Source organism: Dysidea avara, chromosome 4 (assembly GCF_963678975.1).
Source record: "Dysidea avara chromosome 4, odDysAvar1.4, whole genome shotgun sequence".
Classification (NCBI taxonomy): Eukaryota; Metazoa; Porifera; class Demospongiae; order Dictyoceratida; family Dysideidae; genus Dysidea; species Dysidea avara.
Genome location: NC_089275.1, coordinates 18,017,658 through 18,026,599, shown reverse-complemented (window position 1 = coordinate 18,026,599; position 8,942 = coordinate 18,017,658). Strand labels below are relative to the sequence as shown.

The window sequence follows — 8,942 nt, the reverse complement described above, 5'->3', positions numbered from 1 at the left end:
CTACAAATACCACACATAAAAGATGCCATTTAGGGCACAATATTATCGCAAGTGCCTATTCCACAGTGTGCTCTGTCCATTATACTGCTTAAAAGTATGCATGAGGGTGAAGCATGTCTGCTGCTCACTTGAAGTGAAAGAATAGATTGTCTATTCACATAAGAGACTGTTCAGTGTACAATACAAGAATGTAGTACAAATATTTACATCACTTATATATACACAATATATACATACACCACACATAAACTAATACACACACAACTCATACCCATATGCATAATACAATACAATATTAACTCACTACTGTTATAGTCTCGACTCTCTATGGTCAATAGCACATGAGGCTATGGGACACTACACTAATACCACAATCAAATGTATTGTATTTAGTGATACCATGATACAAAAATTTTAATATCATGATAATTAGGAGATCATGGAACTTATATCACGATAGTTACAATATATTATATTATGTTAATGTTTTCACAGGACAATCAATTTATAACAATGATTGACAAAAGTTGACACTTGCAATGTTTCAGCCGGGATGACACTCATGGTAACTGACATGTCAATTTGAACGTGTGGGATCCTTGTAACTTGTTATCTGTTAATGTGAAACACACATGTAGGTAGTGATGTACATTAAATACTTATGTGAAAATCACTTACACTAATATTGTGGAATTTCTCTAAGACAGACACCATGTTTAAACCTTACACCCACACAATCCAGAAAACTGGATATAAACTTAATAAATACATATACCCTGCACAAAGCACTGTACCTTTTGGAGCGTTCATCCTGTGGCTATGAAATTTACATCATTCTACTTGTGATGTAACAAAGATTACAATGATACCTAGGGTTTTACCCTAACACTAAATGGTGAGGTCAAAACTAGCCGTGAAAATAACTTTTCAGTATAAGGAAACATGCTAACCGTTTACATACCTTTATAAAATGGTTGATAACTCGATGGTAGTTGCTTCTTTCACCTTGCAACAACTTCCATTCGATTCATTGTGAAATTTTCTATCAGGCCATATATGACTCACATGAGTAAAATACAATCAAAATTAAACACGTGGCAAGAATTATGAAATACAGAGATGCAATTCGTCGCTGTTCATTGCTTCATAACAATTAAGCTACTGTAGTTACAGTGTTCATTTAACCTTTTCTAAGTAGCCCAGTGAACACACTTTTAATCTTAGGGTATTTGTCGGCTGGAAGGCCATATCTATTGAATCTTATGTTGCATGGGCAAAATTTCAGAAAATTTGTGTAGGTAGGTCGGTGAATACAATCATCTTTATTATCTAGCGATGCTTTCTTTACACTCTAGCGATGATTTCTGATGGCTGTTGTGACTGGAATCCAGTAAAACAAGTGACGTACGTGACAAAAAATTTTGACACGGGTATCTAACCAGTTTAGATACCTACCCGTAGGTATCTATTGATTTACACGTAGGTATCTATTGATTTTAAATACCTCATTAACGACTAAACTTCACAGCATACTATGTGTGCCTTAGTCTAATTTGAATTAGTGAGGACCACCTGGAGCTATGATGATTAAAAAAGATATATCATGTTGAAGAATTTCATCATTCTTGCACTCCAATACGAAGTGCTAACAATTGCTGGCAAGGGTAAGTAGAATTCTAGAAAAACGGGACCAAAACGACCAATGGAAAATGACTGATAAAGGTCATTGTGCCAATATAAAGGTTGAATTTATAGCACAATGTTTCTCTGCAGCATTGTTGGATTCTTCTAAAATGATTGAAACACTCTAATAGAGCAGTCATCTGCAGTAAAATACCCTAATAGAGCAGTCAAAAATGTTTTGTTAACTATATAGCTACGTACCCCACCAGCTGCAGGTACCCACATTGAAAGTCTGTGAACTGATGGAACATAGATTAGGCATATGCCTATATGGACTAGTTAAGTCACCAACACTGAAAATGAAAACTCTCTTAAACTATAAACATTTTGAAAGATTCAACCATTGGACATGAATAGGTTTACATCTAACAGTGCCTGCATATACCATATAAAAGCAGCAAGTTGTACCTGCATCCTCAGGGTATTCAGATAAGAGGCTACATGATGGGATATGCAACAGTTGCTTGTCAGGCTGAAGCAGCTCTCCTCATGACTGTTTACATTGTTCTTAAGTCTTCTTATTGAAGCCACCTCAGCTTGACACATACCGAATGCAACTGTTGTGATGTCTCTATCAATATAACTTCTTATCTGGAAGCAGCAGAAGCAGTTTTCAAAGCAGTAATAGGCACTGTCAGTTAACTAGAATACTTTGAAACCCTCTTCATGTTTAAGAGTTGAATCTTTAAATAAAATGTTTTTGATTCAGTATTGATGAGTTAGTTAGTCTATATATCTAATCTATGCTAGCTATAGTCCATTAATTCACAGATTTTCAATGTAGGTCCAGTGAGATAATTAATGTAACTGCTCTATTAGAGTGTTTCAGTGCAAGTGACTGCTCTATTAGAGTGTTTAGAATGTTTTAGTGGAAGGATCCAACAATGCTACCAAGAAGCATTGTGCTGCAAAATCATTGATATGATGACCTTTATCAGGCAGGTTGCTCCTGCTCCCGCTGTCCCATTCCTGCTTTCCATCCTGTTTTCCTAGAAATCTACTTACTCACTGGCAATGCTTGGTTGCCTGTGGTGGTGTGGCCTCAACCGGCACCCACAAATATTTTAATGCATGCTTCCACTAAGATTGGTCTGCACTACTCCATATTTCAGTAATGACTGGTTGTTTAAAGTTGTGTTACTGGTTCATTCCAGGGGGTAGGACATGACCACGTGCACTATGGAGTGCTAACAAAAATATTTATTTTAAACGTAGTCATACTACTTGTTGAATTAATAGATCGTACAATAAACGATTGTATTGTAATCATTGATGACCACTGTTACTGTTGATGTGAAAGTCGTCATCGCCACACATCGTCATCGTTGTAAGTCTAATTACTCCATAACGGCAGCGTTTTTCCAATCGTGAATCACACCACTGCACACAACAAACTAAGTAGAACTAAAATATGTATTAATCCCTGTCGATCCCCTTCCTCTACTTTTTGTACAGGGTCTATTCAGTTCACGTGAAATACTTTCATTACTTGTGCAATGTTATTACGTATTCACGTGGGCTTGTCCTATCCCCCCTGGGTTCATTCATAGCAAGGCTGCTTTTTATAACTCACTACCACGATTGATTGTTGTGTGGTTGGTAACCAAACGATATTGGTAAAATTTCCATATCGGCCACCAATAGAATATGCATTGGTATATCAGTACACCCCTAATTTTGACCACTACATACGAATAATTATGTGCATTAGAGGTGAACCAATATGGCATTTTAAGAATATGTTATCAGTAAACAAAGCCGATCCGATATGGTAGTATAGATCTTCTCGATTCAGTTATAAAGTGACAGTGTGAGACTTTAACAACAGTTGCGTGTACATGTACATAAATCTAGGATATTGCTAGAGCACAGGCACCCAAAAATACACGGTTCTTGTATATCTGTACTTTATGACCCAATACATATGCAAAAACAAGGTTAATATAGCCGATAACTGACAACAGGCCATCTGATTTTTGGTACACCTCTAATGTCTTACATTTTATATCACTACAAAGCCATGTCTGTGTATAGCAAAACTTGCACACAAAGATATGTAGCAAACAGAGTTGGTGGCACAATAAACTTACACAGCATAGCTCTCTCCTTCAAACAGTCTATCATCAAATATCACCACTGACCTGATGACTGTACCTGTGTAACACCCAGTGTAAGAACATCAACTATGTGTCCTAAATAAAATCTTAAGGTCTTAAATATTATGTCAAAAACTCTATACAATTATCCACTTATAGTTTACTATTGACATGTCACAAGTACTATCATTAAGTACAGTGTACGTCATTACATATTTGTCAGTGTCAGTGGCATACAGTAGTATTATACTTCAATGCTACAGTTGTAATGTGTGCCTGATAGACCAACTATAACATGTATGTGAATTAAAATTTTGAAATTTAAGCATGAATACTTATTTGAGGAAGTGCAAACCTTGCCCACCCAAGAATTTGTGTACACATAGCTTGTATACACAAAGTCCAAAACATTTTCCTTAAAAAATTAATTTCAATGATGGAAGCAGATTATCTGTCATTGTGTATCGATGATGACACTGATTAGTTTAACTAATGTCAAGAATTAATAACAGAGATTAGCCTTCTCTATTATGGACTCTTGCTAATGTATGATGCAAAGTTTGTGAATTTGGCGAATTGACCTTCAATTATTCTCGTCCAATTTCTAGCCAACAAACTAAAAAAAAATGTAGCATGACACAAGCATTCGCATATGTACATATGTGTAGTTGATCGTGCAGTACATTCTTGGCAGTCATTATTGTAAGACTTATCTTATGCAGCTAGGAGGAAAGTTTTACAGGGGAGGGAGAGCCTGTTGGTTTTGATTCGGAATGGACATAATACGCAAGTCTTTGTGATCACTGGAACACAGGTATCTGGATAAAGGAAATCACACTACATTTGCAGTTCTAAACTGAAACCCACAATCAAATGTTTTAAGCTCTCTTATAAAACACTGATTGTTTACAAAGTCCACATTTCTCTGGAGAGAAGTTCTCCTCCACCTACATGACATACTGTATTATATTTTTGCCAAGATCTGTGGAATATTATCCATCAGATCTTAAATAGTGGTCCATAAACAGACATCAGTGTTTGAATCATTCTTCTTTCTAAACTATCAAGCAAGTGGTGTGGCTGATTATTAGCCTAGGGTATAGCAATAATGATAACAGAGAAATACTGTATGGCACAAAATTTTGGTGGGAGAAAATATTGGTGATTTAGATATTTGGCAGATAATAACTGTGCCACATAGAGCTACATGTATGCATTTGTTGTAATGCTAATCATAATTTACAATAATAGAATCTATCAACTATAAGCAGCACCAAGGATGATTCTTGAAAATTTTGCAATTCCAAAAATAGAAGAACAGTTGCTTTACCCTGCTGCAGGTCTTAGGTAAACGCTTACTGACATTTAGGTTGAATACCTTAAATATGCCATAGAAATTATTTTCATTTATTATAGAACTTTGCATGGGTGAAAAAGTATGGTTTAGGTAGGAACTGTACTTTATGGCCCATCAACTGTAAAGTACATTATCATACTGTATAGTAGGCACCCCCCCAAAGTCCTGGACGCCCCCCAAATGCAGCCCATAAAACTCATCATAGAAATATATAGAACACTTATATTTTGCAGTTTATCCTATATTATTTAGATTTATACCATCACACTAGTGATGTCACATCACACACATGCATTATAGATATGTACCCTAGCCTGTTAATCAGCTATTAACTAATTATAATTGTAAGTTTCTTTAAAAAAGAATGTATTGTGTCATTATGACATTAAAACTGTACGTCAATGCAAACAGACAGCCTGTAATCAGGATTTCTCAGAGGTGCCTCCAATTTGATTTTAAGAATTATCCTGTTCATGAGCGATCATAAGTGACTTCATCAAGACTACTACTGTATTTGAATACAAGTGCAATATTAATGCTTCATTCTGGCTAAAAATATTAAGTATCAACTTTTGGAAGCTACTTATAGTGACTTACTACTTAATTGCCACCATGCATGCACCATTTTCATCATTATGATGAATACAAGAACTGATCAGTTGTTAAGATACTACATAGTTTAGACAAGTGAATTATCATCCCTAATTTTTGATGATTAACCTATGTGCCAAGAATGCCAGGGGCAGATCCAGGAGCTGACAAGGGGAGAGGAACAACCAAGTTAAGATCTACACCATTAAAAAGGGGAAAGTACTCTGAGCAGCTATATAGCTACTCTAGCTATATAGTCTGATATAATTGATCATGCAACAAACAATCACCTCTCAGTGGTGTTTCATTGTTGAATTTTACCATTTAGGCCATTGTAGAAGGTTGTGAAGTCTTACAAGCTGTTACAAGAACTATCAAAGCCTTAAACCACTAATGCACACTTTTGTTTCTTTGTATTATGTATATGGATACCATATATGGATACCCCCTGATACTCTGATATTATTGTCTACCTAAACCAAAACAGCCAAGCTGTAAAAAAAGAGTGCGGCCCCCAAAAAGGCTAAGGTGAAAAAAGATGTGAAATCCAAGGTGGCGGCCAAGAAATGGCTGTGATGGTAGGTTAATGGAAAAAAAATTTAATCACGATAATTCTGGTGAATTTGTGTTGCCTCCTCCACTAGGATTCGGCACCAAATTCACCTGCATTTTTGTAATTAAACTTTTTGCCATTAGCCTACCATCATAGCCATTTCTTGGCCGACACCTTGGATTTCACATCTTTTTTCACCTTGGCCTTTTTGGGGGCCGCACTTTTTTTTTACAGCTTGGCTGTTTTGGTTTAGATATCACTTCTTTTTGTATTGCAAGCCACAAAGCTGGCCATATGGCTTTGATGCTTCCTTTTAACTTGTTTTTTTCTCTTTACTGCAGGAATTGTGGAACAAAGGAAGTAATAGTGTGTATAGCTTTTGTCTGATGAAATATTTGTATAATTATTTAACATTGAATGATGATTATCACATACTGTAGTTAACAAGGTGACTTCTCACATAACTGAACTGTAGCTGAAACTCTCATTGTTTGTAGCTGAACTCTTTTCATGGTGATTTGTTTCTAGCTGAACTCTCTACAGAATGATTTGTTTCTAGCTGAACTCTCTACAGGGTGATTTGTTTGCAGCTGAACTCTCTTTTGTTTCTAGCTGATCTCTCTATAGTGTAACTTGATTGTAGCTGAACTCTCTACAGGTTGTTTTTTTTTGTAGCTGATCTCTCTACAGGGTGACTTGTTTCTAGCTGATCTCTGGATGACTTATTTCTAGCTGATCTCTCTACACAGTGACTTGTTTCTAGCTGAACTCTCTATAGGGTTATCTGTTTGTAATTGAACTCTCTACGGGATGGTTTCTTTGTAGCTGATCTCTCTACAGGGTGACTTGTTTCTAGCTGATCTCTCTACAGGGTGAATTTGTTTCTGGCTGAACTCTCTACAAATGATTTGTTCAACTGAACTCTCTCCATGGTGGTTTCTTTGTAGCTGAACTCTTTACAAGGTGACTTCTTCTAGCTGATCTCTCTACAGGGTGATCTGTTCGTAGCTGAACTCTCTACGGGATGATTTGTTTGCAGCTGAACTCTTTATATGATGGTTTCTTTGTAGCTGAACTCTCTACAAGGTAACTTCTTCTAGCTGATCTCTCTACAGGGTGACTTGTTTGTAGCTGAACTATCTGCAGGGTGATCTGTTTGTAGTTGAACTCTCTACAAGGTGAGTTACATATATGTCGCTGTAGAGATTCAGAACATTATAAGTCATATTGAAGAGAATTCAGCTATAAACAAATCACCCTGTAGAGATTTCAGCTACAACAAGTCACTCTGTAGAAAATTCAGCTACAAACAAGTCACTGTGTAGATAGTTCAGCTACAAAAATGCTACCCAGTAGAGAGTTCATATAGATCAGCTACAAACAAGTTACTTTATACAATGTTCAGCTACAAGTAAGTCACTCTGTAGAGAGTTCAGCTACAAACAAGTCACTCTGTAGTACAAACAAGTCACTGTGTAGCTGGAGAGTTCAGCAACCAATCAAAAAAAACCACTCTGTAAAGAGTTCAGCTATACAAACAAGTTATAACTCTATAGAGAAAGTTATAACTCTATAGAGAGATCAGCTAGAAACAAGTCATCCAGTAGAGAGATCAGCTACAAGACATCACCATATAGAGCGTTCAGTTACAAAGAAACCACCATGTAGAGAGTTCAGCTGCACACGAAACAAATCACCCTGTAGAGAGTTCAGCTATGAACAGATCACCCTGTAGAGAGTTCAGCTAGAAAAAGTCATCCTGTAGAGAGATCAGCTCTACATAGTGACTTGCTTGTAGCTGTGTTCTATACCATATGCGTATTTTGTACCATACGCATCAGTATGGTACATACTATACGCGTATACGCGTGCGGTACAACCATACGCGTATGGTACAGCAATCCGTACCATATGAGTGTAACTAACCTGGTATGCGTATAATATCAAGCAGAAAGTTTTTCTGCCATACCGGATGGCACTCTGCTTTGATTTCCTTTCGGGGAGGAGGGAGGGGTTATACAGACCTCTCAACTCTCACGATTTGGTCGTGAGACACACGATTTCAGCCTTCATATCATGACCGCTTGCTGATCTCACGATTTTCAATAAAATTTCCTAAGGCACGCTAAATCTCCTTGATTTAAGCCCCAAAACGTCTTTGTAGCAGGTATCACGTGATCAGTTAATTAGAAAAGTGGGGCGCCTCTTATGGGAAATTTGGAGGTTTCCAGTATTTTTGACTGTATCACGAGTCACTATGCTGTCAAACTCAATGAACTGAGCATTATTTGAAGGTGAGAAAAGATTCAGCACACATGGAAGGTGAAGAATAAGGTGAAATCCTACCAGTTGTGGTATTAGTACAAATGTTTATTGCTTAATTTCGGTTGTTGTGAGGTGTACTTGTGCAAAAAATCTGACTAAATCCACTGCTGGATACTGATTACTCAAGAAATGAGAGGTGATTTCAGCGATGAATCACTGGTGAACCAGTATTACATCAACTGAGTTGAAAGATAATAATATTAATGATTATATTATTTAATGATGTTTCTATTACTTTAGTGCACGGTGGGAGGTGGAAGCGTTCATGATAACGATTGGGCAATGTGCAAATAAGGTGAGTGTATGCTTTGTACAAAGAAGCCCACGTAGCTGTGCA

The 8,942-nt window shown here is 36.8% G+C and overlaps 1 long non-coding RNA gene across 1 annotated transcript; it reads right to left on the bottom strand.

Moving 5' to 3' along the window:
- Window positions 1-213: 213 nt before the first annotated feature.
- On the bottom strand, window positions 214-8,415 carry LOC136253971 (uncharacterized). The gene is made up of 3 exons (XR_010700219.1): window positions 8,207-8,415; window positions 3,774-3,837; window positions 214-613 (listed from the first exon to the last, which is right to left on the bottom strand). It is a non-coding gene; the product is annotated as an uncharacterized lncRNA (long non-coding RNA).
- Between the last annotated feature and the right edge of the window lie 527 nt (window positions 8,416-8,942).